The sequence below is a fragment of the Mauremys reevesii genome, linkage group 7 (genome assembly GCF_016161935.1).
Source record: "Mauremys reevesii isolate NIE-2019 linkage group 7, ASM1616193v1, whole genome shotgun sequence".
Lineage (NCBI taxonomy): Eukaryota > Metazoa > Chordata > Testudines > Geoemydidae > Mauremys > Mauremys reevesii.
Genome location: NC_052629.1, coordinates 85,906,482 through 85,932,249, shown reverse-complemented (window position 1 = coordinate 85,932,249; position 25,768 = coordinate 85,906,482). Strand labels below are relative to the sequence as shown.

Below are 25,768 nucleotides of genomic sequence, written 5' to 3'. Positions count from 1 at the left end.
ATTCTTGTACAAGTTGCACTATCATCCGCAAATTTTACACATGATGGGTGGAGAAACAGCTTTACTAGAATAGGCTAGCAAGTAATTCAAGCTGGTAGCTGAATTACTGTACTTTGAATGGTCCTGTGAGAGACCCAAGTTTGGACCCAACTATTGCTCACTGAATGGAACAAACTTGACACCAGGTGAGTAGCAGAGCAAAACAAAAGGTCTCTGAAGCAGACTGTCTAGCCTGCATTGTATTCAGCCTCAGAGCTGCCAGCCACTTCAAAAAGTAGCAATCCCACAGAAACGATGCATTCTGCCATTCAAGCTGGTGGTGAAGTTATGACAGCTGGAGGCCAGGGAATGCATTAGGCAACACAACCAACACTGATGCTTGGAGGCTGATGGCCAGAAAGAGAGGAACCGTACTTTTGAGATGGTTTTATTATTTATATTTTATAAGGGTATAAACCTTTAATGCTCTTTTAAATATTTTACATAAAGATTGTTATAGTTTATCTGCAATTTGAACTCCATCTCATCCTTCTGATAAACCAGGATTTCAGTACTAGTAATTATATTATTCCAAAATAAAATTGAATGCCTCTCTGTTAGCTCAATACGTCAAAAAGACAGCCTGCACAGCCTCTCAGTGGCTATGGTACATCTACTGTCATCTCTCATCAGGTGACAAACTGGAAAAGCTGTGAATGCCAAGTTTCCTTGTTCTATTAGATCAGTCAAGGGGGTTGTTCTGAAGAACAGTTGTGTCTTAGAGGAGATATATCCCAAAATAGGAGCTGGCACTGCTGAGAAATGCTTGCGGGGGGAGGGGGAAATGGTGAACATGACACCATAGTCTGTCTGAAATGCCCCAACCACTATTAAACTTTCAAGAAGGAAAACATATGCCTATAACCTTAGTGTTTAGGCATCATTAGAGACAAGGATGAGATCCAGGATCAAATTCCAGGCTTCTCATCTTGTTCTTAAGGACAAAAAGGGTTGCAAGCACTGCACTGGTTATATTATACTCAAGCCCTGGATCAGGAGGGTTAGAGCATGGTGGCTCAGAGTTTAGGACTGTGCTATATCACAGGGTCCTTCAGAAATATTTTTCAGAATGCCATTTCCCAGTACTGAATTGTCCAGAAGACTGTCTCAGTGGGGCATTGTTGTACCTTTGAAAGAACAGAGTTCCCTTCAATATACAGTGGAGGGTATTTCATGGTAAATTGTATGTCAGAGATAACCTACCAGGGAAGCACATAGTAGATAAAGGCTGCCTCCAGGAAGACTGCACTGTATCAGAGGAGACTATGGAAGACTTTATTATTCTGCTCCTTTAAAATCTGTATTTCAGAATCTGTTGGCCTCAAAACTGCAAGTTCCACTGTAGCCTGGGCAGACATACATACAATTGGCTTTAGGACTCTTTCAGACACTAGTGCATCTAAAGAAGGACAGACATTAACCACTTGTTTTCTTTGAGACCCTGGCAGTTGTTAATGCAACAGTTTTAGATTACCTATGGCAGAGTCATTGGTCAGCCTGTTTTCAGACATAGGATGACTCACCTGAAACTTGAGTTTGAACTATTGGTGCAATCATTCAGTTGCTTGCAATGGCCGAGAAAAAAACAGAGGAGTTGGACATCGTAATGGGGGCCCATGGTTTAGTTTGGGAAGTATTGTTGCTATTGTGACTAATTTGGTGGGTTTGTTTTGACATTTTATTTAACAAAGATAAGCAGAGATGAGAGAATAAAAATATAAGTTCTGCTGCTCTACTTAGATGTTGAAGATCAGTGGGTAGCTACTACTTCCTGCCCTAGAAGTTACCTTCTATCACTAGTGCTCTGTATATATGGAAGTAAGTTGTATTGGTAACTTTTGGAATGATAGTAAATCATAAAACTGTTACTTCACGTTGTTTAGAATAAGAATCATCATTAAGTGTATAGAAACCGCACTCCTAGTCCTACTGGACAGTCCTGACTTGTTTATATGGTATCTTGAGAACTAGTTTTAGGACATTTGAAATGTCCTGGTTTTTCATTTAATCAATGACAACATTCCTGTTTTTAAACTACAAAACATTTGTTCCAGATGCCTTGTTATGATGATACAAGAAGTAATTACAGAGCGTGCACACTGATAACTGTTCAAAGCCAAAGTTTGTCATAAGTTGCCAGGTGATAACAGTACAATATGAAGTCCAGTAGGTTGATGATCCAGTCTAGTTTGTCTTAGATTGCTAAGCTCTTTGGGCCAGTAACTATTTCTTTATTACATGTGCGTACTAAGTTTAACTCAACGCAGCTCTGATCCTTAGTTGGCGCCTTTAGAGTATGTTCACACTGCAAATAAAAGTCGTGACTAGCCCATCCTAGCTGATTCAGGCTCCCAGGGTTCAAGCTAAGGGGCTGTTTAATTGCAGTGTAGATGTTTGGGCTCAACAACCCAAGCTTTAGGATCCTCCAACCTTGCAGGGCCCCAGAGTCCAGGCTCCAGCCCGTGCCCAGATGCCTACACTGCAATTAAAAAAGCCCCTTAGCCCAAGCCCCTCAAGCCCGAGTCAGCTGGCATAAGCCAGCCGCAGGTATCTAATTGCGGTGTAGACATACCCTTCTCTGCTACAAATCAACTAACCACCTTCTGTGCAAAATGCCTACTCTGGATGAGCAGAGGATGTGAAGAGACAGGAAGACAATACAGAGCAATACTTCCATCTCTTCCATCTGTGGCTGCCAGAACCATACAGTAGAAAGAAGCAAGGGACACAGAAGAAGATACAGAGCTCAGTATCTCTTTGATCTGTTCCACTGCCCAGATGAATCTTTCTAATGCAGCCAGAGCAGATAAAAAAAAGGAGCCAGAATGTGAACACTTGAAAGCTCTTTGATAAATGCACTTTTACCTTTCCCAAGGGTTCCTTAAAATATTTTTTGCCACAAAAGGGTCTCTATTTTGAAACTAAGGTCATCTTACATAGTTAGTTCTAAACAGCAGTAATTCAAACCTTCCAACTGGTGAAGCTTGGGGAAAATTAGTACCCTATGAAAAAATGAAGAGTTAGCATATGCCTATTCTACCATCATAATTCTACCCCTTCTCACCCACCCCCACCCCCCAGTATGAACCACCACCACTACTGCCAGATGATTAGGCACCAGACACATTTTCTGCCTCCCAATAAGGTCAAGGTAAAGGAGTATATAATAGAGTGTAAAGTCAAATAACTACTATATTTATTGATTAAAGAGTGCTGTAGGTGCAACTGGATACTTGTCAAACAGATGATGTTACAAGGGAACTAGAGTTCTGACATTGAAAGGAAGATGCCTGAAGCAGTTGTGTATTACAACGTTTTTTAAAAATACATAATTTGCTGAGTTTCTGCTATTCACTGTTTGCAGAAGCATTGCTATGAGTATCAATGAGCAAAATGGTGGAGACAAAGGAATGATTAACTATTTCATTGTCTTTCTACTGCAAACTGTAGCATTACCCGAAAATTAAACAAACTTGTGGGGGAGAGGGCAGGGTAGTTACAATAAACTAGTAGTGAAGATATAAACCACCAGATACAACTTCCTTTACAGGTTAAATTATAACATTAGGAAAACAATGGTAAAAATAAGCTGTCTGGAGGCCTGATCATGCAAGTTCTGAACTCACTTCCCTCCGAGGCTCATTGGTAATTCTAATAAAGCCTCTTCACTCCATGTGCTGCTAATCAAATTGTCAGAAATCCATTTAGTAATTTCTCAGTATTCATAACTGATTCAGACTGCAAGAGTGTCTCTGTTCAATCACAAGCTGTAATTTACTTTTTTTAAAATGCTGCATCAACTTCATCATGAGTCAGACTGTTAATTAATCCATCTGTAACAACTCTGTCCTTACAGCAAATTCCCTATCAACTTTATAAACAATGGGACACAAAGTTAAATTTGGTTTGTTCACATTTGTTTGGAAAATATCTGACAAATAAGATTATTGATTTCCTGAATTGTATCAAATTTTAGGAAACCAATTCCATTATTTTGTACACTTATTCTCTTCATTGAAGATACCCCAACGCATTTGTTGCCTAGGTCACACATACAGCATATATCAGTCAAACACACACTTGTTTATGTAAGCACTTTATTCAATACACTGTTTTATGTTTAATGCAAGTTAACTGTTATGGAATTTTAAAGTATCCATATTGTATAACAAATGCAGATTATTTCAATATGTTGACACCTTTATAAACCAAAACCAGGCATCTCTGCACAGGTTTATAAAGAAGTGTTATTAGCAGGGTTAGTGACTTAAAACATTGTCTCTGTATTATCTGTCTCATGCAAGGACCATCTTTTACAATACTGGAAGGAATCATTAAAAAGTGAAACAGACATGCATGATTTCATTTGATTGCTGGAATTAAAATCACAGAATTCAAAGTAGTGTCTGATCTTTATTAGAGATTATTTGCATTCTAAAAGTTCTAATCACTATCTTTCTGAAATTATTTCTGGTGTCAAGAACAATGGGTAGTTTGAAAGCCAGCCACGATCTTCATCACCACCAAATTTTGGCATGTACATTGTATTAGTGTTTTATAAATACTTTACTTAATTGCAAACAACTGTACTGACTGGATCCAGATTTGTAGCACAACTCCAACTATTTAAAAGAATATAAAAATAATCCAGTCCATAAACAAACTCCTTCTTTGTTCATTTTTACCAGCATTTCATAAAATGCTCCCATACAAACACAAATATCAGGAGTTATTTATTAGCAATTCCTTTTATAAAAGCATATCTTTAGCTCTAGAATATTATCTGGTAAAAAAGAGTTCTCAGGATAACAACAACTACTACAACCTGGTTCCATAAATCTTTAAGGCTGTATTCAACATAAATGTTTCTTCCTCCAGTGGACCACCAGTTCAACTATCTTACATAATATTCCTACCCTATTGGAAGATGCATACCAAACACAGCACAAGGGGCTAATTCAAAAGAGCAGAGACTCACCCTTATGCACTCTCAGAAGCTAGTTTAGGATTTGTAGAACAAGTCCCTTTTTCATCTAAACAGCACATTTTCTTAATCCTAAAAATGAAAATCCAGGGCTGAAAAAGTGCTGCTTCAAACATTCTAAGCTGGGAATCGAGTCCTCAACTTTTGATGCATGCACAAGGTTTCTTGGCTACCTATACTTATGCCTGTGTGTTAAATTGGCATTCTGCCAGTTAACAGTGTGGTAGGTCAGTTTTTCTTGGGCTAAATGAAAACTAAAAAGGGATTTAGATGGGCAATTTGCATGCTGCTTCCTAGTGCCATCTATCTAATATAAGGAGTGCTTCCACTGTGACAGCATGGACACATTCACACCACATGTCTCTTCACACTAAGTCAAAACCTGTTATCAATTATGTGCCAAAAAAAGAATATGAACAGTTTGGTGGGGGGAGTGACATGTCCATGGGCTTTCATGGCTGCAAATGAGACAGACTGTATTGCAGCAGGCATTTAGGAAACCCACCCGAAGCATACTAATATACACATAGGATATGCATTATGGGCTACGCAAGAGCAATCCCTCTAAACCTTCTGCGTGACAGCAGAAAATGGCACCAGGGAATAAGCTAAACAACAAAGCAATCAAGCCAACAGAGTATAAAATACAAGTTACCCCAACAAACTATAAATGTAATGAACACAACAGTTCAGATCCATGATAAGGTATTCAAACTTTTTTTAGAAAGGCAAAACATACTGTGTTGGGACAGCCCATCATGGTCCTCACATTTACTAAAATTCTTAGGCTTTTAATATTAAAATTATATTATTCCTGATTATTAGAGGATGGTGTTTATTTTGGTTTCTGGTGACCTCTAAAATTTGTGCAGGCCACCAGAAATGACTAATATGCTGTAACTAAAGGTCTGAGTCCCTTTCTACCACATCTGGGGTATGTTTGCACACATACACTCATTTGTGTACAATTTATTGTCAAATAGAACTGTGTTTTACTGGATAACGACAAGCGCAATTCTCCTCGGACTCTATCCCTTTCTATTTTACCTTATTGATATACTCAATACATGCTATGGTTGCAATTTGCAAAGCCATCAATGGAAATTGGACACCCAATTCCCTTAGGAATCCCTTAGCTTGGAATATCCCTGCCTATACTTTTCCACGTGTTCTGTAAAATGTTTTGGTTGAGGAAATATTTAAGTTTATACTTAAAACCAAAATATTGTATATTTTAAAAAAAGATTTATGGCAAGATCTGAATTGACTTCAGTTTCAAAGAGTTATACATAGAGATATCACATGTAACTGAATAAACAGCTTCAACCACCATTTTCTTCTCTCAGAGTGACTTCAACAAATATTTAAGGAAAACTTTATATTACAACTATAACTCAAACAGAGCATGACAGATGACAAGTATCTTTTCCTATTAAAATGCTCTGCCACAGTGATGTTCAAGTGTGCCCAGGTAAGAAGACGCCCAACTAAAAGGAGCAAGAGGATAATTGAGAACATTTTTGATAGGCTTGGTATAGGCATTTGTAAGCGTTTTTCATTATAAGTGTGAACATTTAAAAAAATCATTAAATAAATTGGTTTATTACAGATGAAGAAAAACAAAGTAAGGGATAATATTAGAGACAAAGTGGGCAAGGGAATATCTTTTATTAGACCAACTTCTGTTGGTGATAGAGCAACTTTTGAGTTTACACAGAGCTCTTCTTCAGGACTGGGAAATGTGTTTTGTGTCACACCTAAATACAAGATTGTTTAGCATAAATTAACACATTTCAAGGGACCATTCAAAGTGCATAAGGCATATTATAGCATATAATAAAATAAATATTTAGGAGGGAAGATTACATGAAGAATTAAATTATTTCAACAGGTTCATAAATTGGTTTGCCAAAATGGATATCCACCCCACACAAAACAAGATGTGTATAAAACTTATTCTAAATGCAGAGTTTATGTTTAACATACTGCAATACATAATGCTGCTGTTCAGTAAGAAGAGGTTCTTTAAATGCATCAGGAGCAAGAGAAAGACAAAGCAAATGTACATCCTCTACTTACTAGGGAAGGAGAGCTTATTACGTCAAAAAGGCTAAGCTGTAGAATGTCTATTTTGCATGTCTTCACTAAAAACGTTAATGGTGGCCAGGTATTCTCAGTTCACATTAACAACAAGAGGGAAGGAATAAAAGCCAAATGCAGAAAAAAAACATGTTACCAAATATTTAGGTAAATTAGCTGTACTCAAGTTCACAGATGAAATACCTCTTAGGGTACTTAAGGAACTAGCTGAAGAAATCTCAGAACCATTAGCAACCACAGGCACCAACTTTTCAAAGTGCCAGGGGGTGCTTGACCCCGGCTCCGCGCCAGGCCTTGCTGCACCCCTTCCCACCCCCGCTCCACCCCTTCCTGCCCCACCCTGCCTCTTCCCATCCAGTTCCACCCCTCCCCTGAGCACACCGTGTCCTCGCTTCTCCCCCCCATCATTTCCCGCATGCCGCAAAACAGCTGATCGTAGCGGGCGGGAGGCATGGGGAGGGAGGGAGGGGAAGGCACTGATGGAGGGGCTGCCAGTGGGTGCTCTGCACCCACCATTTTTTCCCTGTGGGTGCTTCAGCCTTCGAGAACTCTGACAACAAGTGAGGTCCAGGAGGACTGGAGTAGGGCAAACATAGAACCTATCTTTAAAAGGGGGAACAAAGAGGATCTAGGAATTATAGATCAATCAACCTAACTTTGATATCTAGAAAGATATCGGAACAAATTAAACAATTTTTAAAACCCTATAGTATAATCGGATTATAAGGAATAGTCTATATGGATTTGTCAAGAACAAATCATGCCAAACCAAGCTAATTTCCTTCTTTGACAGGGTTACTGGCCTAGTTGATGCGAAGAAGCAGTAGATGTCACACATATTGATTTTAATAAGGATTTTGACACAGGCCCACATGGCATTCTCATAAGCAAACTAGGAAAATGTGGTCTAGATGAAATTACTGTAAGGTAGGTGCAAAATTGGTTGAAAGACTGTACTCAAAAGAGGAGTTATCAATGGCTTGCTGTCTTACTGGGAGGGCATATCTATTGGGGTCCCACGGGGTCAGTCCTGCATCTGGTATTATTTAATGTTTTCAATAAGACAGTCTCAATTTTGCAACTGCAGGAAGATTCAGTAGGTTAGATAAGGCTCTGTAATTCTAACTGCTTATCTCAACATCTGAACATTTGCTGTTTGTTCAACCCTAAATTTTCCTCTCTCACTTCCATTTTTTTTTTAAAATGACAGCTTTGGAATGTAGGGATTAAAGAATGCCAAGGAGCGATGATGACGACTTGCAAAGATCTAGCATGTCTTCATGCTAATGTATTTTGAATGACTACATAGAGAGAAGCATCCTGTAACAGATTCATCAGTAAGCTAGTCAGCTGGCTTTTTATGCAAGGTATGTTGTAATCAGTCTGTTAATTAATGCATACTGACTCATAAGCAGGGATCAGTTATATTTTCCACTTATTTGCTAAAATAATGTGATACATAAATTATGTTCTTGGCATATATAGAAGTGCATTAAAACGAATTCCTTTAATTATATACATGATTACATGGCAGCAGATTAGACAGTTTATCAATAAAAAATATTGATGAGATGTCAGTCAGAATTTTGTATGGTTGCCAGATGATTTAGCTAGCCTCTTGTTTTTGTTTTTTTAAGGGGAAACCTTTTGGATGAATGCTATCCAGAATTTCTGTCTGTATTTTCAAGGTGTCTATCACCAGGCCACCCAAGCACCGTTTCTTAGAAGAAATTGGAGGACTATGACACCAAGTACTTGAAGTCAAACAGGTTACAAGCTCTCTCTTAATATCAAAGACCAAACAGTCTTCTTTCACAGGAAACATAAAAGAAGAGGCTAAGATGCAAAGAAAAAACCTGCAAGATTCCCCTTGCAAATTCTTCCCTACACCACCCACTCTTGTGAAGAAGCAGAAGCAGATGCAACCTCTCAAAACTACCCAGATCTCAGAGCACCAGAGAGGAGGAAGCCACCTTTTTTAATGGAACCAGGAGCAGGGACAAATCTGGTTGTGCTGGCCCAGTCTCTCCTGACAACACAGCTTCTGCTGGAACAACAGTGCCTTTTCCTGGGTCTCCCTGTGGTGACTCATTAACTGTTCAAGGCAACTCAGGCCAAGACAACATGGTAAATAGCTGTTCCCGCCCCCTGCTCAGATTTCTGATCAGTACATGGAGAGGACCCTCTTTCTGGGCAGAAATGGGGAGATCTATGTGCATATGCACACATGCATGCACACACCCACCCCTACCTCCAGGAAACAATCCAATGAATGTAGCTATTTTGGTGATAGGATAATAAAATAAAGGCATAAAAAATAACAATCCCAGAGACTGGTAACATACAGTGATCCTGTTGGCTGAGTTACCTGGTAATTGCCTGCATGCACTAAAACCTAATCTCTGGCTTGGTTTTACTGATTTTACTCTTCTTCTATTGTTAGAGGTTATTATCTGATAGTTTAAAAAAACAGGCCCATCAAGTTTAGCTTAAATACAGATTCTGAAGTCAAAGTTATTTAAGGTGAAAAATCAAAATTCCTATTTAATGTTATTAAGCTTTCTAAAGTGAAAGTATGCTATTCCGATGCTTATGATTTTGGACTTTGCTCAGACCACATTAAATTTGCTTCCCACTAATGATGACCAAACTAGTTTGGAAAAAATATGATGCGACAAAATCCAAAACTTTTTTGGCTGAGTAAATTCAGCTAAATAAGAATCTCTCTTTCTTCGGTCTTTGCCAAAATCTCTCTCTCATTTACAGTCTTTGAAATTAGCAAATTCTCACATTTTCCTGGAGTTGAGAGCAGAAACAACATCGTCTCAGATGTCGCTGACCTGGAGAAGCACTAAAATATATAGTTTTCAAGTATTCCTGCAATTTTATCACAAGTTTCAAGACATTTTATGCTTTTCTTAATACCCCAGATGCTCAAGTCATGTGACTATATACGAATCTCAGCCTTCATTTATAAAAAATGTCTAGCCCTCATGCTTGTGGAGTAACACTTGAAAACATGAATCTTAAAGGCTTAAACAGAATATAAATAAAAAGAATAAAAAACAAGTATCTTTCTTAAAAATCTCATTTTAAGCCAACCTCATTATTTTGGGGGAGTCTAATTTACAATTTTTGAATGCTTGAGTTGGCAATCCTAATAGAGATGGTACACAAACCCAGCAAATTGTGCCAGACCAATCTCTAATAGAATATTAAATATGGATTTGGAATGAAGAAAAAGGGAGAACAATCTAGCTGGCTTAGAAAAAATGAAGGGAGGGGAGGAGCAGCAGCATGCTATATGCATATACTGAACATGGAACTCGGAGATGCACAGCTATATAGTACGTGAAAAACAGCACAGCGTGTACTTAAACTGATGGAGCAGGCTGTCCATTCTCACTAAATATACAGAAAAATCGAAACTTTTAAAAAAAGAAATTTCCTACCAAAGCTTTTTATGTTATGAATAAATGGAATCACTTTGTTCATTCAGTTAATGCTTTCTGACACGGCCGGATAATACATTTTATTAAAACACATTTAAGTCACCACACTGGTACCCTGCTCATCCAGCCATCACTACCCTGTTAGACATAAGCCTGTTTATAAAAGATATGATGAGTTTCCTTTTAAACTCCAAGTTTAATAGGATTTGTTAACATCTTCCTAACCTGAAAAATGCAGGAAAAAATGAAACTGGTACTTTGATTAACTGCTCCAATTTTTTCCCCCATTTTCTGTCCACTGCCACCACCTTCATTTTGTAAGCTGCTTAACTGCATTCACCATATGCAATCAAAAATTTTAAGACAGGTAACCAGAGCCATAGACGTCCCAGTACTGATTTTCCTTTGACATTTATGACATCAATGAGATATATAGATTGTTCCAGGGCCCATGATTTCCGTGGGACTGACTTGCATGATCTGCAAGACTAGATCCTCACATTTGTATGATATATTAAGCAGTGAAATCCAAAAGAATTCCAACCCTCAAAGAAATTCATTTCTGCAAAGAGAAAGAAGTCATCCACTGCTGTGTGCTCAACCTATGCGAATTAGGGTTGAGAATCCCATGGCAGCCAAAAGGGTACTGGATAAGCACACAAAATAGCATTATGTCCTGGCCAAATTCCAGACTGAGTGAACTGTCTTCTGTCTGCCTAAATTCACCCACTGAATACAGGTTTCTGCACTTATGAACCATAAACAGACTGTATATAGTACTACTGGGCACCATTCATCAACTGATGCCTTCTGCCCCAGGAAGTGGCTGCACTTAAGTAGTGAGTTAAGGTTTGCCTGTGCATCTCTAATTTATAAAGAATTTTGGGATCCTTCCTGATAAAAGATGTTGCCAAAATATGAAATGTATGATTTTACTATTAAAGGTCATAATCTGAAGAGAGATTTGCAAAGTGCTATTTTAGTAGTCCAATTTCTCCAAAGAACTAAAAATTTGCAATGCAAAATACAAATGATCAATTTAAAAAAAAAAAAGGGTAGTATCCACTTTACCAAATGAGGGCAAAGACCGTGAGGTGTTCCAAGGTTAAAGTTTAAAAAAGTCAATTGTCTACTTATATGCAGTTTTCACACTGCTGGCATATTTGGCAATTTGGAATACTAGTCTGCTGAGACCTTAACATGCTCATCAAGGGATCTGCCCAACTCACTGAGTTCCCTTGCTTCAAAGATTAGTATCTGTAATTGTTTTCCCTAGGATATTCTCTGAACTCATTTCAGTTTGTCTCAGACAAATTTAGTAATCCAGAAATGCATAGCACACAAAAATAAAAGCAACTTGCAAATACTAAAACAGCTTATACACAAGATACAACTCCCAGACACAAAACCTAACTTTGTACAAGTACAATAAGTGATTAATTGCATTATTCATAGGTAACTAGGGCATATTTCAGTGGTGACCCTGCTTTTCTGATATAATCATTCTAGAATTAATGAAATGCCTTAAGGACAAGGGTGCCACTATCTTAAGCACAGGCAAACAGTGTTAAATCAGCATCATTTTTATGATGATTTGATAAGTCTGAACAAATATTTGAGGAAGTTACAGAAATGAAGTAAGCTTTATATATGTAGTTTCAATATCACTTATATTTATCCTCCTCTTTGCTGAAACGGTATATATTTGATTATAAAGATCTAAAATCCACCTATGGAGAGATGTGCACATATGGGTGCAGTAGACTTTAGATCTTCTTGCACAAATACTTATACAATGCGTACATCAGCTGAAGATAATGGTAGATGTGTCATACTGAACCTTACAGAAATTAACATTTGTTAATAACTATCGGGGGGGGGGGGGGCTTGTGTGTGTGCGTGTGTATATACACACACCCACACACACACTTATTGCCTAGTAATTAAAGCACTTGAAATTAAAGAATATCTTTCATGTAGTCTTTATCTAGAAAAAAGGAAAGCAAATGCAGCAAGTACAAACTTCCCTATGCCATGTCATCAATAAACCAGAAGGGGATCATATTTAGGGAGGAAAGCAGGAATGGTTAATAGAGCCAGTCAGAACATTTTTCTGTGCTGTTTCGTCAGAGCTGAAATGGATTGCAGAGGTGTATTAGTTTCCACACAACTTTTATCAGGACAATTGAGTCTGGGCAGGGGCGGCTCTAGAAATCAGGCTGCCCCAAGCAGCGGGGAGCGCTGCGCCGCCCTTCCCCGGTCCCACGGCGGGTCCCGTCTTCCCGCGGCTCCGGTTGAGCTCCCGCCAGCATGCGTGCGGCAGGTCCACCGGAGCCCGGGACGAGCGGACCGGCCGCCGGCCGGCCTGCGGGAGCTCAACCGGAGCCGCGGGAAGACGGGACCCGCCGCAGTCATGCCTGCGGCAGGTCCGCTCGTCCCGGGCTCCGGTGGAGCTGCCGCAGGCATGCCGGCGGGAGCTCCACCGGAGCCAAATGCCGCCCCCCCGGGAAACGGCCGCCCCAAGCGCCTGCTTGGCGCGCTGGTTTCTAGAGCCGCCCCTGAGTCTGGGGTATTGCAGGGATGGGTGGGGTGAGGTATGACAATGCTTCAGGTTCTCCATGTTCATGCCCATGCTTTGCTTGATTTGGAACGATCTGGAGATAAAACAATGAATCAAGCAGAGCAAAGATTTGAACAACATAAAATCAGATCTCTCAAGTCCCATCAGGACTAGAAATTAGAGCTTTATATGCTGAAAAGAGGAGCCAATTATCCGGGTTCCCAACAGGATATGCAGCGTGTACCTTTTGCTCTAGAAGGTCCTGAGGTATCAGACCTTAACAATACAATGTTCTTCTATGTAGAAATAATTAAAGTAAATAGGTAATCTAAGTAGAATCTAAACTGTATTAGTTGTAGTTCTCTGTTTTTCTAAATCTCGTACAGTTGGGGTCAAGTTATTACAGGGCCTCATTGTTCCTAATTAAGTCAATGCCAAGACTGATGGGAATTGCTCTACATAGCAGAGGTATATAAAAAATAAATGTCAATAGTACTTTTTACTTCCCAAATGGTCCGCAGGTATTCGGTCTGTAAAATGTGTCATATCCAGGATATGGGAAGATGTCATGTAAAGATGCTGACGGCACACATTTGAGATGACCAACGTAACTTTGTGGCTTCACCACACAAGTCAGCCAGCCCAGATTCATGATGACTAAAGCTCCACTACACTACAGCATACATTTTATAGTGTCTCTGCCGCATATAAAATGTGGATGATTTATTATACAAAACAATAACGATGACAGGACAATATCTCAAACTAAGTTTATTAAAACTTTAACAGATGTCAAACATTTGTCTTTACAGAACAGCAAGCATACTCCAGACTAACAAGGCTGGGAGATATTCCAAGTCTTAACTAATATTTCGTTCAGCTTGGAAAAAAAGTTAGCCAGGCATCTTGGCAAAACATTAGAGCTTTTTTCTCCAGTTAAACCAGATATTTTGCAAAGGCAGAAATGTGCCAGATTTCCAACATGCTACTGACTAGATAATACCAAAAGTAGATCTAGTTGATAGCAGGTAGCACAAGCACACTGTCTATTGATATTAGTCTCCCCCATGTGAAGGGTGTCAGGATAAATGCCAATAGCCTAATTATTACTGATGGTTTCCCTATGAAAGATTTTTAGGGGACTCTTCATAGATAACCATCAGTTAAAACGTCCAGTGTGCATCAGATGGAATAATACCTGTAAACCCTCTTTTGCCAAAATGGTAAGCTCCTACTACTTGAGCTTAAAAAAAAAATCAGTAGCCATGTATAAAAGTACCACTATATCCTCTTTTTCAGCTTCCACTAGAGAATTACACAACTGAAGATTTGATCAGGTATGATTTCATACAGTAAAAGATCAACAGCATCGACATTTTACAACTGAGAGCAATTCAAACAGCAGTTGCCTTCACAGACTGCCAGAAACTCGGAAACAACTAAAGTTATGAGTCATATCTAAGCATTGTACTAAGTCAACCTGTCACTAGCAATACTTCAGTTTTCCTAAGTGTTATGCTTTGCATCTCTTTTTTAAAATGCAGGTAGGATGTAGCACACAGTTTAACAATATCCTATCATCAAATTATTGCAAGGGAAACTCATTGTCTAAAACAGAAGCAAACCCAACCTAAAACTATCATATTCAGAATGTAAGTAAAATTTCTTCTAAGTACCGGTTACCACTTGAAATCTCACAAGAAAGTCTGTTCTTAGGAGATTTCCCACCAAGACCAAAGAAGTTTCTCGTTGTGGACTATCAAAACATTAGACTTTGATGATATGAAATAAATATCTGAATCTTTTGAAGCTTTCCTATCACTAAATTTTAAGCCTCTTTTGGAGTACATATGACCATCACACATTTTTTTTCTTCTGTTCCATTACTGTATTCACTGCTGGCAACTGGCTATGAGCAAAACTGAAGAGACCACTGAGTGTAATGCTATATAATTTCCTAGAGCTTCCAAACAGATTGTTCTGTTTTTACTTCTCTCAGTCAGGAACTATTACTCAGAATGATTCTGCTTTTTTCCCCCAGTAGAAAATTAAGCTCGTTCGGAAAAAAAAAAACCAAAAACCCTATGTTTTAAATATTTTGGGATAAAGAGATGTGTTAGGAGTTATGGTGCATGTTTTAAACATGCAACATCAAAAGGTATAGAAGCTATACTATTCTTGCTTCCTCTTTTCAAAACTATCTGAAAAGTGAAGTAAAGGTGTATTGTGGTAAGTAGGTCACCACTAATCTTATAAAGCTTGACAAAAAAAAATCAGATTAAAGCTATCCAAATTACAAGCACAAGTGGTAAATTATTCACAGCCAAAATTATGCCCTCAGTTGCTCCTTCGCAGCTCTGAATGAAGTCAGTGAGCCTATCTAGGTGTAACCATTCCTAATTTACCCCACAGAAAATAAAACACTCCCTTAAAATAGAAATGTAAATATATAAGCACCACAATTCTGACTTGTGATACTTCTATCTTAATGGAGCTCTGAATCACAAAATAGTTCTACACATATGTAGCTCTTCTCAGACACTTTCAAAAAGTGGCACACTCCGTACACTAATATGGTGGCTTCTCACCTTTGTGAAAGGAAACAGAAAAAACAATCAGAGAAATGACTTTGTTTGAAGTAAAATAGACGACTAGGAGCTTTCAAGGCTTGCAGTACAGCTACAAAATTGTTAAAGCAACAGACCAGATTTTCTCATAGGATGAGACTTAAAAAAAAAAAAACACACAAAAAAACCAAACACACTTATTTTGATTCAGGGTACATATCTTTCCTCACCTTAGCACCACGATTACCACCCACTAAGATATAAGGATTCACCGTGACACAGCTGGATCTTCCTTTTCCTGAGTCTGACCAAGCCCATTGCGGAAACTTAACCTGAACCAGATGGTATCGCCAACTCCACAGGAGTGTCCTAAGATGCTCTTGAGAGGTAAACCTAAGGTTCCTGCTGTCTTCTATAGCTTGCCAATTTCCCTATATTGCTCCGCCAACCTCTTTTCTACACCCCGTCCCCCGATTCTCTCTAACATTTATCCAGCTCTGAGAAACGTATACATTTATAGAACTTACCTATGACCAGTTTTGCAGGCTCAAAGTGATCACAGAGAAGCATGAGCTTGGTGAACTTTGCTTCCACAGACAGACCAGAAGAAAATAATAGATACAGAGTCAGGAGAGTAAACCCAAAGTCCAGGAGTGGCTAACTGAGTCAATGTGCTGAGCCTGTTACATTCCAACCAGGGTCCAGGTTGCCTGTGGTCCCCTTAATCTTCATATCTTTATTGGTACTTGATGTGTAGTCTTGGTTTACTTTCTTACTAAGGACTAATAGTTCATTTATCAGAAAACAATAGTGAAACTTTATAAAGTCAAAGAGAATAATGGCTGATGTGACACAGAATGCAACATACCATACACCAAGTCATTCATTGGACACCCAAAACATACAAACCACAATTTCTCTTCAGAAAAAGTAAACGCAGCACATAAATATGCATCTAAGTAATTCAAAGTTGTCCAGGGCAATTGAAAGGGTTTTCCATTGGAGTTTAATGTTTTCTAGTTATGAAGCTCTGCATTTAATCACTCCTCCTTATTCTCAGAAGCAGTACAAAATTGAGGCTGCTCAGGTGTCTGTTCCAATTATTTTACTCCAAATTTTTCCTCTGCCACGTGCACATTCCATTCTTTCACCGTATCTACCTTAGTGGTGGATACTTTCCTTTTTATTGCAAGCTATTTTGAATAATTTTAAGCTTTGGTTTTTAAGTGAAGCATTTGGGTAGTTTCTCCTTTTTAAAAAGAAGGAAAAACAATGAGGAGTCCGGGGACACCTTAAAGACTAAGTAAAAACCCACTTCTTCAGATGCATGGAGACTCCATGCATCTGAAGAAGTGGGGTTTTTTACCCATGAAAGTTTATGCCCAAATGCATCTATTAGTCTTTAAGGTGTCACCAGACTCCTCGTTGTTTTTGTGGATACAGAGTAACATGGTTACCCCTCTCTCCTTTTTAAAGGAGTTTTTAAACGATGGGGTTCATTTCTGCTGTCCTTACTCAAGCAAGACTCTAAATTATTTTAGTGGAAATGTCATTATAAGGACCCCAGGATTAGCCCCAAAAGATGAAGACTTTCAAAAGTGACTAGTGATTTTGAGGGGCAGCATGAGAGACATTACGATTTTCAGAAAACAGACAACTCAGCAGTTTCTGAAATGAGGACCCTTTAATGAGTCTCAATTTGGGTACCCAAAATCACTAGTCATTTTTTAAAGTCTTGGTCTTCATCTTCACAGTCCCTTGGTCATGTTATTTACTTAAAGGGAGAGAGGACTAGCTAAGCGTAAGCTTTCAGAGCCTGATCCAAAGCCCACTGAAGTCAAATGGGAAAGAATCCCATTCGTTACAATGGATTAAGAGTCACGCCCCATATTGTAAATGAATACCATGAAGGAAATAGATGTTGCCTTTGGGATTTTCTCCTGTTTCTCACTGACCATGTTCTGATATATGGTGTGAACACCTGTGTATTTTGCAAAGGATAATGAAGAAAGTACTACAGATAAATCTCTATTGACCAGAAATCCATCTCTACATCATTTTGCATCTATCATAACTACATATTGCACTTCAAATTATTTAATCAACTTGAACACAAGACGACGATAGACAAGAGGTGTTTTGACCCCAAATTAGCATATGAGACAAGATAGATGAATAGAGCGTGAAATGGTTCCATTTGAATACTACTGCATTTTATCCATGTGAAGCATTTCCTGGCCAGCTGGAATTGATCAAGGGCATAGCACACTGTTCCAGTAATACAGACTGTAAAACAATGAGTAGGCTGGCTTTACTTGACATGCATTTAGGAGAAAGGTACCTGTAACACTGCTAGCCTACCAGGGGAATACATCAAAAAGTTCAGTGCAGCGGCTAAAGACAAAGCTGGCAATGATTCATACAGCTGCTCACTGTTTCGAGTTATGTGAACTACTTCACTGAAGTCACGTAGTTGCTGTATATGTTACACAATACAGAAGTTAAAAAAAATCATCAAAAATCATAGATGCCTCCACAGGAAGACATAAGCAAATTCTGAAACAAAACTATAGATATAGGGCAGATTTTCACATGTGCTCTGTACCCATAATTGGGGCCAGATTTTCAGAAGTGGTCAGCACTCACTCAGGGACCTAAGTCAAGAGCTCAGATTTTCAAAAGGGCCAAGCAGCCAAGTTCCCATTGAAAATAATGGGAGTTGCTGGATAATTTGATAAACTAAAAAGCTGGCCACTCAAACAGGAGAAAAACTCTTTTGAAGAAAAACACTGGCCACTCAGTGAGGTGCCCGTGACATACTAGGGTACAATCCAGACTATGAGTAGTTGTGTCACCCCTGCCCTCTAATCAGGGGTGCCCTTTACAATGCATTGCTGTTGTAGCCTCCACCATGGACTGCTCACAAACAGCCTCCAGCATGCAAGTCACCCCCAGCTATGTCTGAGAGTGTGCTGGAGCCAGCCAGCCAGCCACCTTGGCTCTTACCACCCTTGGTTATACCGCAGGGGGACTCCAACACTCTCCCATTTCTGGCAGACTAATGCTAGCTAGAAACCCGGTAGCTCTTTTCCAACCCTACAGGCCACTTGCAGCAAACCACTTTTCTGCCTCTACTACCATTGCTACCTCTTGCTGAAGGAGGAGAACCACAGTGGGGATATTGAGGGAGGGCCTTCTCTGTCCCTGTCACATGATGAGTGTAGCAGAATCATATAGTTTCTTCCCTGGCACCCAGGAGCATTCACTTGCTACTCTGCCATCTACTAGCAGCTAAGGTTCTGAACACTCATATAGGGTACATCCCTTAATATGTGTGCACCAGCACTTCTATCAGTCAGGCCTATATGTGGTTATAGAAACAAAAAAGGTGCCTTCCAAAATATTGCTAACATGGCAAGAAATCTAAGTGCACATTTAGAAAAGTCAGACACAAGGTAACAAGGCAGCACTAAAATTCATATCCTTCACCCTTGTTGAGAAAGGCCGATACAGCTGTGAACTGCACATGAGCGTATCTCTGTGTTTGCCCAATAAAGTCAATGGGGACAGCCTATGCGTTTTATTGCAGGACTGCAGCCAATGATTATTTTTGAACTGGCAACAATAATTTTAAATATTGTCCAAATGATGATGGCCAAAGGGCCCCCATTAAAAATTAAAAATGAAACAAAAGACAGTTTACACATTACCCTCAACTTACAGGAAGGCAGCGATCAAAGTCTGAGTCTCAGTCCAAAGTTTACACCTGTTCTCTGTCATAGATTATCAGGGTTGGAAGGGCCTTCCCTTAGGAGGTCATCTAGTCCAACCCCCTGCTCAAAGCAAGACCAAATCCCCAACTAAATCCCCAAATGGCCCCCCTCAAGGATTGAACTCACAACCCTGGGTTTAGCAGGCCAATGCTCAAACCACTGAGCTATCCCTCCTGGTAACACACCAAATCAAAATAATTGTTCCATGTGCACTGACTATTATGGAATGATTTTGCAACTTAGTTTCAACTTAGTATTAAAAGCAAACACTGTACTTATTTCTAATTTTTTCTTACATACTAGCTTTGATAAACTATAAAGTAGAATAACTTCAGATGCTCACTTTAATGCCACTGGCAGTGTCTAGGAGCTAGTTTAACAACCTCAAACATTCAGAAATTTAGAAACAGAAAACTAATGGACAGTGCAAATCATCTTCCACCAAGTACATCTCCCTTCATCAATTACTCCATGCTAATTGCCTAGGATTTGGTTCTCCACTAGTGCACCTTCTACTAAAGAGACCAAACAACCTGACAACTATCAGTGGATACCTTTATTTATATATATTTCATTCATTCTTCAATGCAGCAGAAGGCGCATCTGCACCAATGCTCATTTTTGGCTTTGCTTCTTTGATCTTAGAAATCCAGGTTTAGCCAGCCTGCGTTTTCAAACACTCTCTGCAAGCATGAAACAAAAAAGGAGCTAAAGCTCATTCATATTCACAGGAGCTGACCAGTGATTTCTCCCATTTGCTCAAAAGTAGGCAATTCCAAGACACTTCCACAGGTAACGTGTGTGTCTTTTAGAATGCAGACACACACACTGGAGACTGGTGCATAAACAGGATGAATATCTCCATGTTCAAAAAACAAGGTCAACCAATGCCCCTATTTGTTCTACTGAAAAGAATATGCACCCTCAGTGGCAGCTACTGGTATATTTATTGTCACTGCACCTTAAACATAAAGGAAATCTATTGCTGGGGAGGGATAGATTTACTCAAGCCAGTTCTCACCTTTTCTCTTCTACATTCTGCACATTGTCTTCTCACTGATTTTGTTTATGGCAATGTCAGTATTGCTGTTACCCAGTGTCTGCACTTCTTTCCTTACCATTAATTACGTGAACTCACCAAATGTACAACCACGTTTCAATCATAGAATACGCAGTCTTCTGTGTCCGTGTTTTGCCATTTTTTAGTGCCCAGGATGGAGAACATTTTCAGCACACACTGCCAAAAAATCCCTCAAACACAAACAATGCCAGGTAGGAGAGTCATGCGACACCCCCTAGAAGCTGGTTGGTACCCTGAGCAACCACCCTCCTCACCCATGCCTAGTCCCAGCCCTGCACAGTCCACACACTGAAGACACATGAACACAAGCACAAGTCTTTCTCGGACTGGGGCCTAAGGCTGTAAAATACAGAGAATTACAAAGTAATCAGGAAAGATAGGAATAGAAATCCAATCCTCTTGCACACATTCCCCTAACTTATCTCTCCAGTGATTCTCCCTTGCAAAAAAGGATAAAACATTTACTAGTTGTCCTATCCCCCAAGTTTAAAAAAAAAATTAGTGGTCGTTTTTCCATCTTTTATTCTCCCCTCTAAGCTCTTCTGCCACATCTGTATTAACTTCCAGTCCATACACCGGCATAGCGTAAACCAGTAAAAATACCCAATCAACATTTTCACAAAACCAGTAGAAAAGGGAAAATTTACCTGTTGCATATGGAAAAGATGTTACTCCGCTCTGAAACAGAGTTTTTCTTGTTACAGTGATGACAGCAACAGGTGTCCCTTCCACAGCAGCTCCTCCCTGAGGACAGCTTTCATGAATTCCTCCTTGAGCATGCTCAAGCATTAAAGGAAAGTGCAGGTGCATGTCCTCTACAGTTCTAAGCAGTCTGAGAGAAACTAACTTTTTCTTTTTAAAAGACAGTTCAGTTATACTGAAAATAAAAAATACATAAATAGCTAATATGGGAATGCTTGTACCATAAGCAACACTTCTGTGAGATCTACAAAGTTCTGTCACTTCTTACATTATGCACAGATCCTAGGCTATCTAGAAAGAGATAAGTGTAACAGCTTGTCTGTGACTTAAAATAAATAAAAGTAAGTAGAGTATTAAGAATACAACAAGGCAGGGAGATGCAGTCAAATGTAAAAGGGACCAGCAAGATTATACTTCTCAGAGTCTGGTTACAACAAACTTCTCACAGTCAAGACTCAAACAGGCTTCCATAAAGCCTTTTAATAACAAAACAAAACAAAAAAAAAGGGCTCTGGATAAATAAAAACAATCTGTTACTGGCAGGAACTTTTCTAAGTACTATTTTCCTCCTCTTTCTTTCTCTCTGTGCCCCAGAAGAGTTTGTTTCAAAGTACCCTACTACTCAGACCACTTCCAGGGTAATGAGAAATTACTTAATTCACTACAGCTGCCCATACATACAGCTGTCCTGTTCCAACCCAGAGAGAGTATGAGTGTTAACCCTTCCTCTGCCATTCCCTGGAGAGGCTCTATCCACACCATCACAAACAGTTAAAAGAAACTGGCCCAGATTCTCAGTGGTGTTTAGGCTCCTTTTTTCCACTGACATCCACTGATTAGAGAGATTTAGTGTATGTTGCTTTGTAGAAAGGATCACCACCAGCTACATCACCAAGAGCTGTTTTAATGGCTCTTCCAGTAACCATGCAATCTGTAATAGCCAGCCCTTCAGGAAAATATCTACTTCATCTCCTAAGCACTTGAAAAATCCACGCACAGTCAAGTAAACTTGCATGCCAGAGTTACATTTCTAATAGTGTATCTCATCTGTGAGTCTTCACCCAAATCAGTACATATATGGAGAAAGACATATGCCTCTTATGTTTCACTTTAGAATCCTGCATCTGTGTAGTCATTCATAGTAGTCTACTCCAGGGTGGAGTAGGTGCTCACTGCATACTCCTCACCAGTGATAGAGTATTTTCTGGAAGAAATATTGGCAGTAATATGAAAGTTTATGTGACTCTGCTCCATGCTGTGCTGGTAGAGATCATATGGGCATTGTGTCTTTACATCTAAAGGTAATCCATCAAGGAGCTGAAGCAAATAGATTATTGTTCCATTCAAAAGTTCTTTGTGGATAACAAAGTCTCTAACTTAAATTTTACAGTTGGGTATGGCATTATACTAATTCAACCAGCTTCCATCTAAATGTCACAACAAAAAATGTTTCTGGTTCTTCATTAATGAGCTTAACATTATAAGTGAAGGGTAAATTAATCTATGAGAACTTTGTAAAATAAACTTGATTAATATGTGTTAGGACAGGAATGACCATTAGGTTAAGGTTGCATAAGCGTTTCAGTTCTAATTACCTGTTTGCAGTCACATTAGTTTACAAAAATATTCACCTTTCAGGATTAGTCTCTGCCCAAAGGAAAATGCTTTTGTAAGTTTAAGAAAACCCGGTTTAGACAGCTTGTGAAATTAATACTCTCCCTGTTGGAAAAAAATCACAAGGTATTTTTAAGCCACTATATAGCACCAACAGAAAACTTACATTTGGTAGGGAAATAGCCCTCACTGAGGAGAGATGATGTGTTCTGGTGGAGCTTGATTTGGATGTTGTAGTTTTGATCCATTTGTTGCCTTTTGCGCATATGTAATACCATTTTTAATCTTCCCCCCGGGGAGGATGTTTTCACTATGGAATAGAAGGGCTCCCATTGACTTCAGCATGCATTGCACTAGGCCCTAAATTTGTATTTAGGCAAAGAAGACTCTTCTGTACAAGCATGCATAGCTAATTAGCTGCAAGCTTAAAAATGACCTAAATGTGCATGCTGGTTCAAGAAAGGCCCAATATAAAAACTTTACCACCTCCATTGTTAGGAGCGTGGCATGTGCTACATGAAACAATTATAAGCATCCACAAAAGAGCAGATTTACGACTGGATATGTAACTTTAATTTTGTAATTTCTTGACTTGTGTGCTTAACTGTGCAATCTTAATGGTCCCTAAGTATTTAATGAATACCAATGAATAGTGTATGCAATGTAATAAAAGTTGCTATTATTCAGTTACTTTGACAAAGCCCAATTTTTATATTACATACATAGTTGCAAAACAAGCTTTTTATCCTGTTTACCATTCTTTGCTCTTTCTCAAAAGCTTTTTTACAGTAGTGCTTACCTAGTGCTTAAACAAAGTGACCTTTAAACAAGCATACATAAATCTACAATAAAGCTTCTACTCTACCCTATCTCATTATTTAAACTGCACTCAGCCATGATATTGGAACACCAAGCAAAATGAAAAAGTTGTCAAAGTGAAGCTTTTCTCTTTCTTTCTCTTCCCCTTATCAGAGGCATATATTTAGTAGTTAAACATTATTAATAATAATATCTTACTAGGAAGACCAAGCAGGAGAGGATTTTACATTTTGGTCTGAAGATAACACAGCAGCTACTTCAGGTTTTTAATGTAACTTTTAAACTCCTTGCTCTGTAATTCAGTGAAGGGGGCTCTACATTTAGCTCCCAATTGAAATGCCTGCAGTAGTATCTGATATATATAGAGGATGCAGAACAGAAAGAAGGCCCTCAATCTGAGAGACTTTAAATAACCCATGAGGAAAAATATAAATTACTCCTTAAGATATGATTAAGCAAGCAAACAAGCAAGCATCTTCTTACAAAAATACAAACCAAGTTTTTTGCTAACCCATTAGGAACATATTACCCAATGCCTCTGTAAAACCCAAGAGTTTTTCCACCTTAGATCTTACAAAGGGATTTAATTACTCTTGTGTTAAGTAAGGAAACATTTTTTTTTAAAAAAACCATTCTATTCCTAATACTGATACAGCTAAACCCCTACAGGGTTTTCCCTGCTAATATTCTGTCAATTAAATTTTATTCCAGGAGGGTTAAATGATACTGTGACATTTTGCCCTTTGTCTGTGACTTAAAAATGTGACAACAGTACATTCTAAAGCTGACAAAGCTTCATGTGATGTTAACAAACAAATGGTGTGTTTCTTGCAGATTGCAGCACTGATGTATCATGAAAGGTAAGGGTGTTTGCCAGCGAATTTTGCTGCAGAGCATTTCAAAGCAAATCAATTGACCCAATATACATAGGACTTGATGTATGATTTCACCTATGCCAATGTAAATCTGTTAAAGGCAGTGGAGTTACACCACTGTAAATGAGATCAGAGTCAGGCCCCTAATACCAATCCTTATTATGGAAGTGAAAATGAAATTATGATTTTAATATATTTAATTTGTGCACTTGAATCCTTTTACTCAAAATTCATTGAATTTATTCATAAAATTACACACTAAAATGACTAGGTAACCTACTGGAGTGTTAATTTTCAGTCTTTGGTAGAACTATTAACAATTCCCAGATCCTTTACAGTTACACAAAAAATCCTATAAAGGCTGAATTAGGAAATAGGTTTCTGAGAATTGCTTCAGGTTGATTTTTCTGAAACTATATTATAGCTGGTGAGACTATTGTTGGCACTCTGCTTTAGGCCTTGTGCCTAATAGTGCACTTGGATGTATTATTGAGGCAAAGTAACATGCCTTCGATGTAGCTAATTGCTTAAGTAACAAGCTTTTGAGCTGTCTTCCTCCTTTTTGTTAGATGGTATAAATATTTAATGAATATTATATTATTATTATTATTATTTTATTATTAAAGTTCACTTAATTATGAAACTAAAAGTTGGTAGAGATCTAACTCGTTAGTGTGAGAATATTCCATGCACTGGGGAAAAAATATTATCTGTGGTTAAGGAAGTGGGGCATGGGCATTGGGACTCCTGGGTTCTATTCCCAATTTTGCCATCCACTTTTTGTAAAATCCTGAGCGAGCCATTATAGGTACATCTACACAGGTAGCTAAAAGCCCTGTTGCACAACCACAGCCTCCTGGTTCCACTGCCCCTGAACTAGTTTACTGTGGTTTGGGGCTTTGTGTTAGGTCACTGCTGGCTCACTCCCATTGTAACAACCACTATTAAAATAGTTATAATCTCACATTAAAGACACAGAAAAGTCAAAACCAGTTAAAGGATGTAAAACTTAGAGAACTACATCTTTCATTTTATCAAATCACCATTCTCTCTAACTGTTTGGAGTCTATTACAGGGAAACCCCTGCTGAATCTTCTTGGAGTGCATTACCAATCCTTTCTGAAGGAAAAGAAAAAGTTATGTTTCGGTGATCTTTAGCGGCTGTTGTTTCTGAAGTCCCGTGCGGTTTCTTTGCAGATAAA

At 38.8% G+C, this 25,768-nt stretch overlaps 1 protein-coding gene and 1 long non-coding RNA gene across 7 annotated transcripts in view; one reads left to right on the top strand and one right to left on the bottom strand.

Moving 5' to 3' along the window:
- Positions 1-21,834, bottom strand: part of ATP2B2 (ATPase plasma membrane Ca2+ transporting 2) — a 563,074-nt gene extending 541,240 nt beyond the window's left edge. For all 6 annotated transcript variants that reach the window (XM_039480788.1, XM_039480783.1, XM_039480784.1 and 3 more), the window contains exon 1: positions 21,204-21,834. The gene's annotated coding sequence lies outside the window, so the exon portion shown is untranslated. The remainder of the gene's footprint in view (positions 1-21,203) is intronic.
- LOC120368585 lies at positions 8,029-8,836 on the top strand. The gene is made up of 3 exons (XR_005582659.1): positions 8,029-8,050; positions 8,334-8,490; positions 8,812-8,836. It is a non-coding gene; the product is annotated as an uncharacterized LOC120368585 (long non-coding RNA).
- Positions 21,835-25,768: the final 3,934 nt, after the last annotated feature.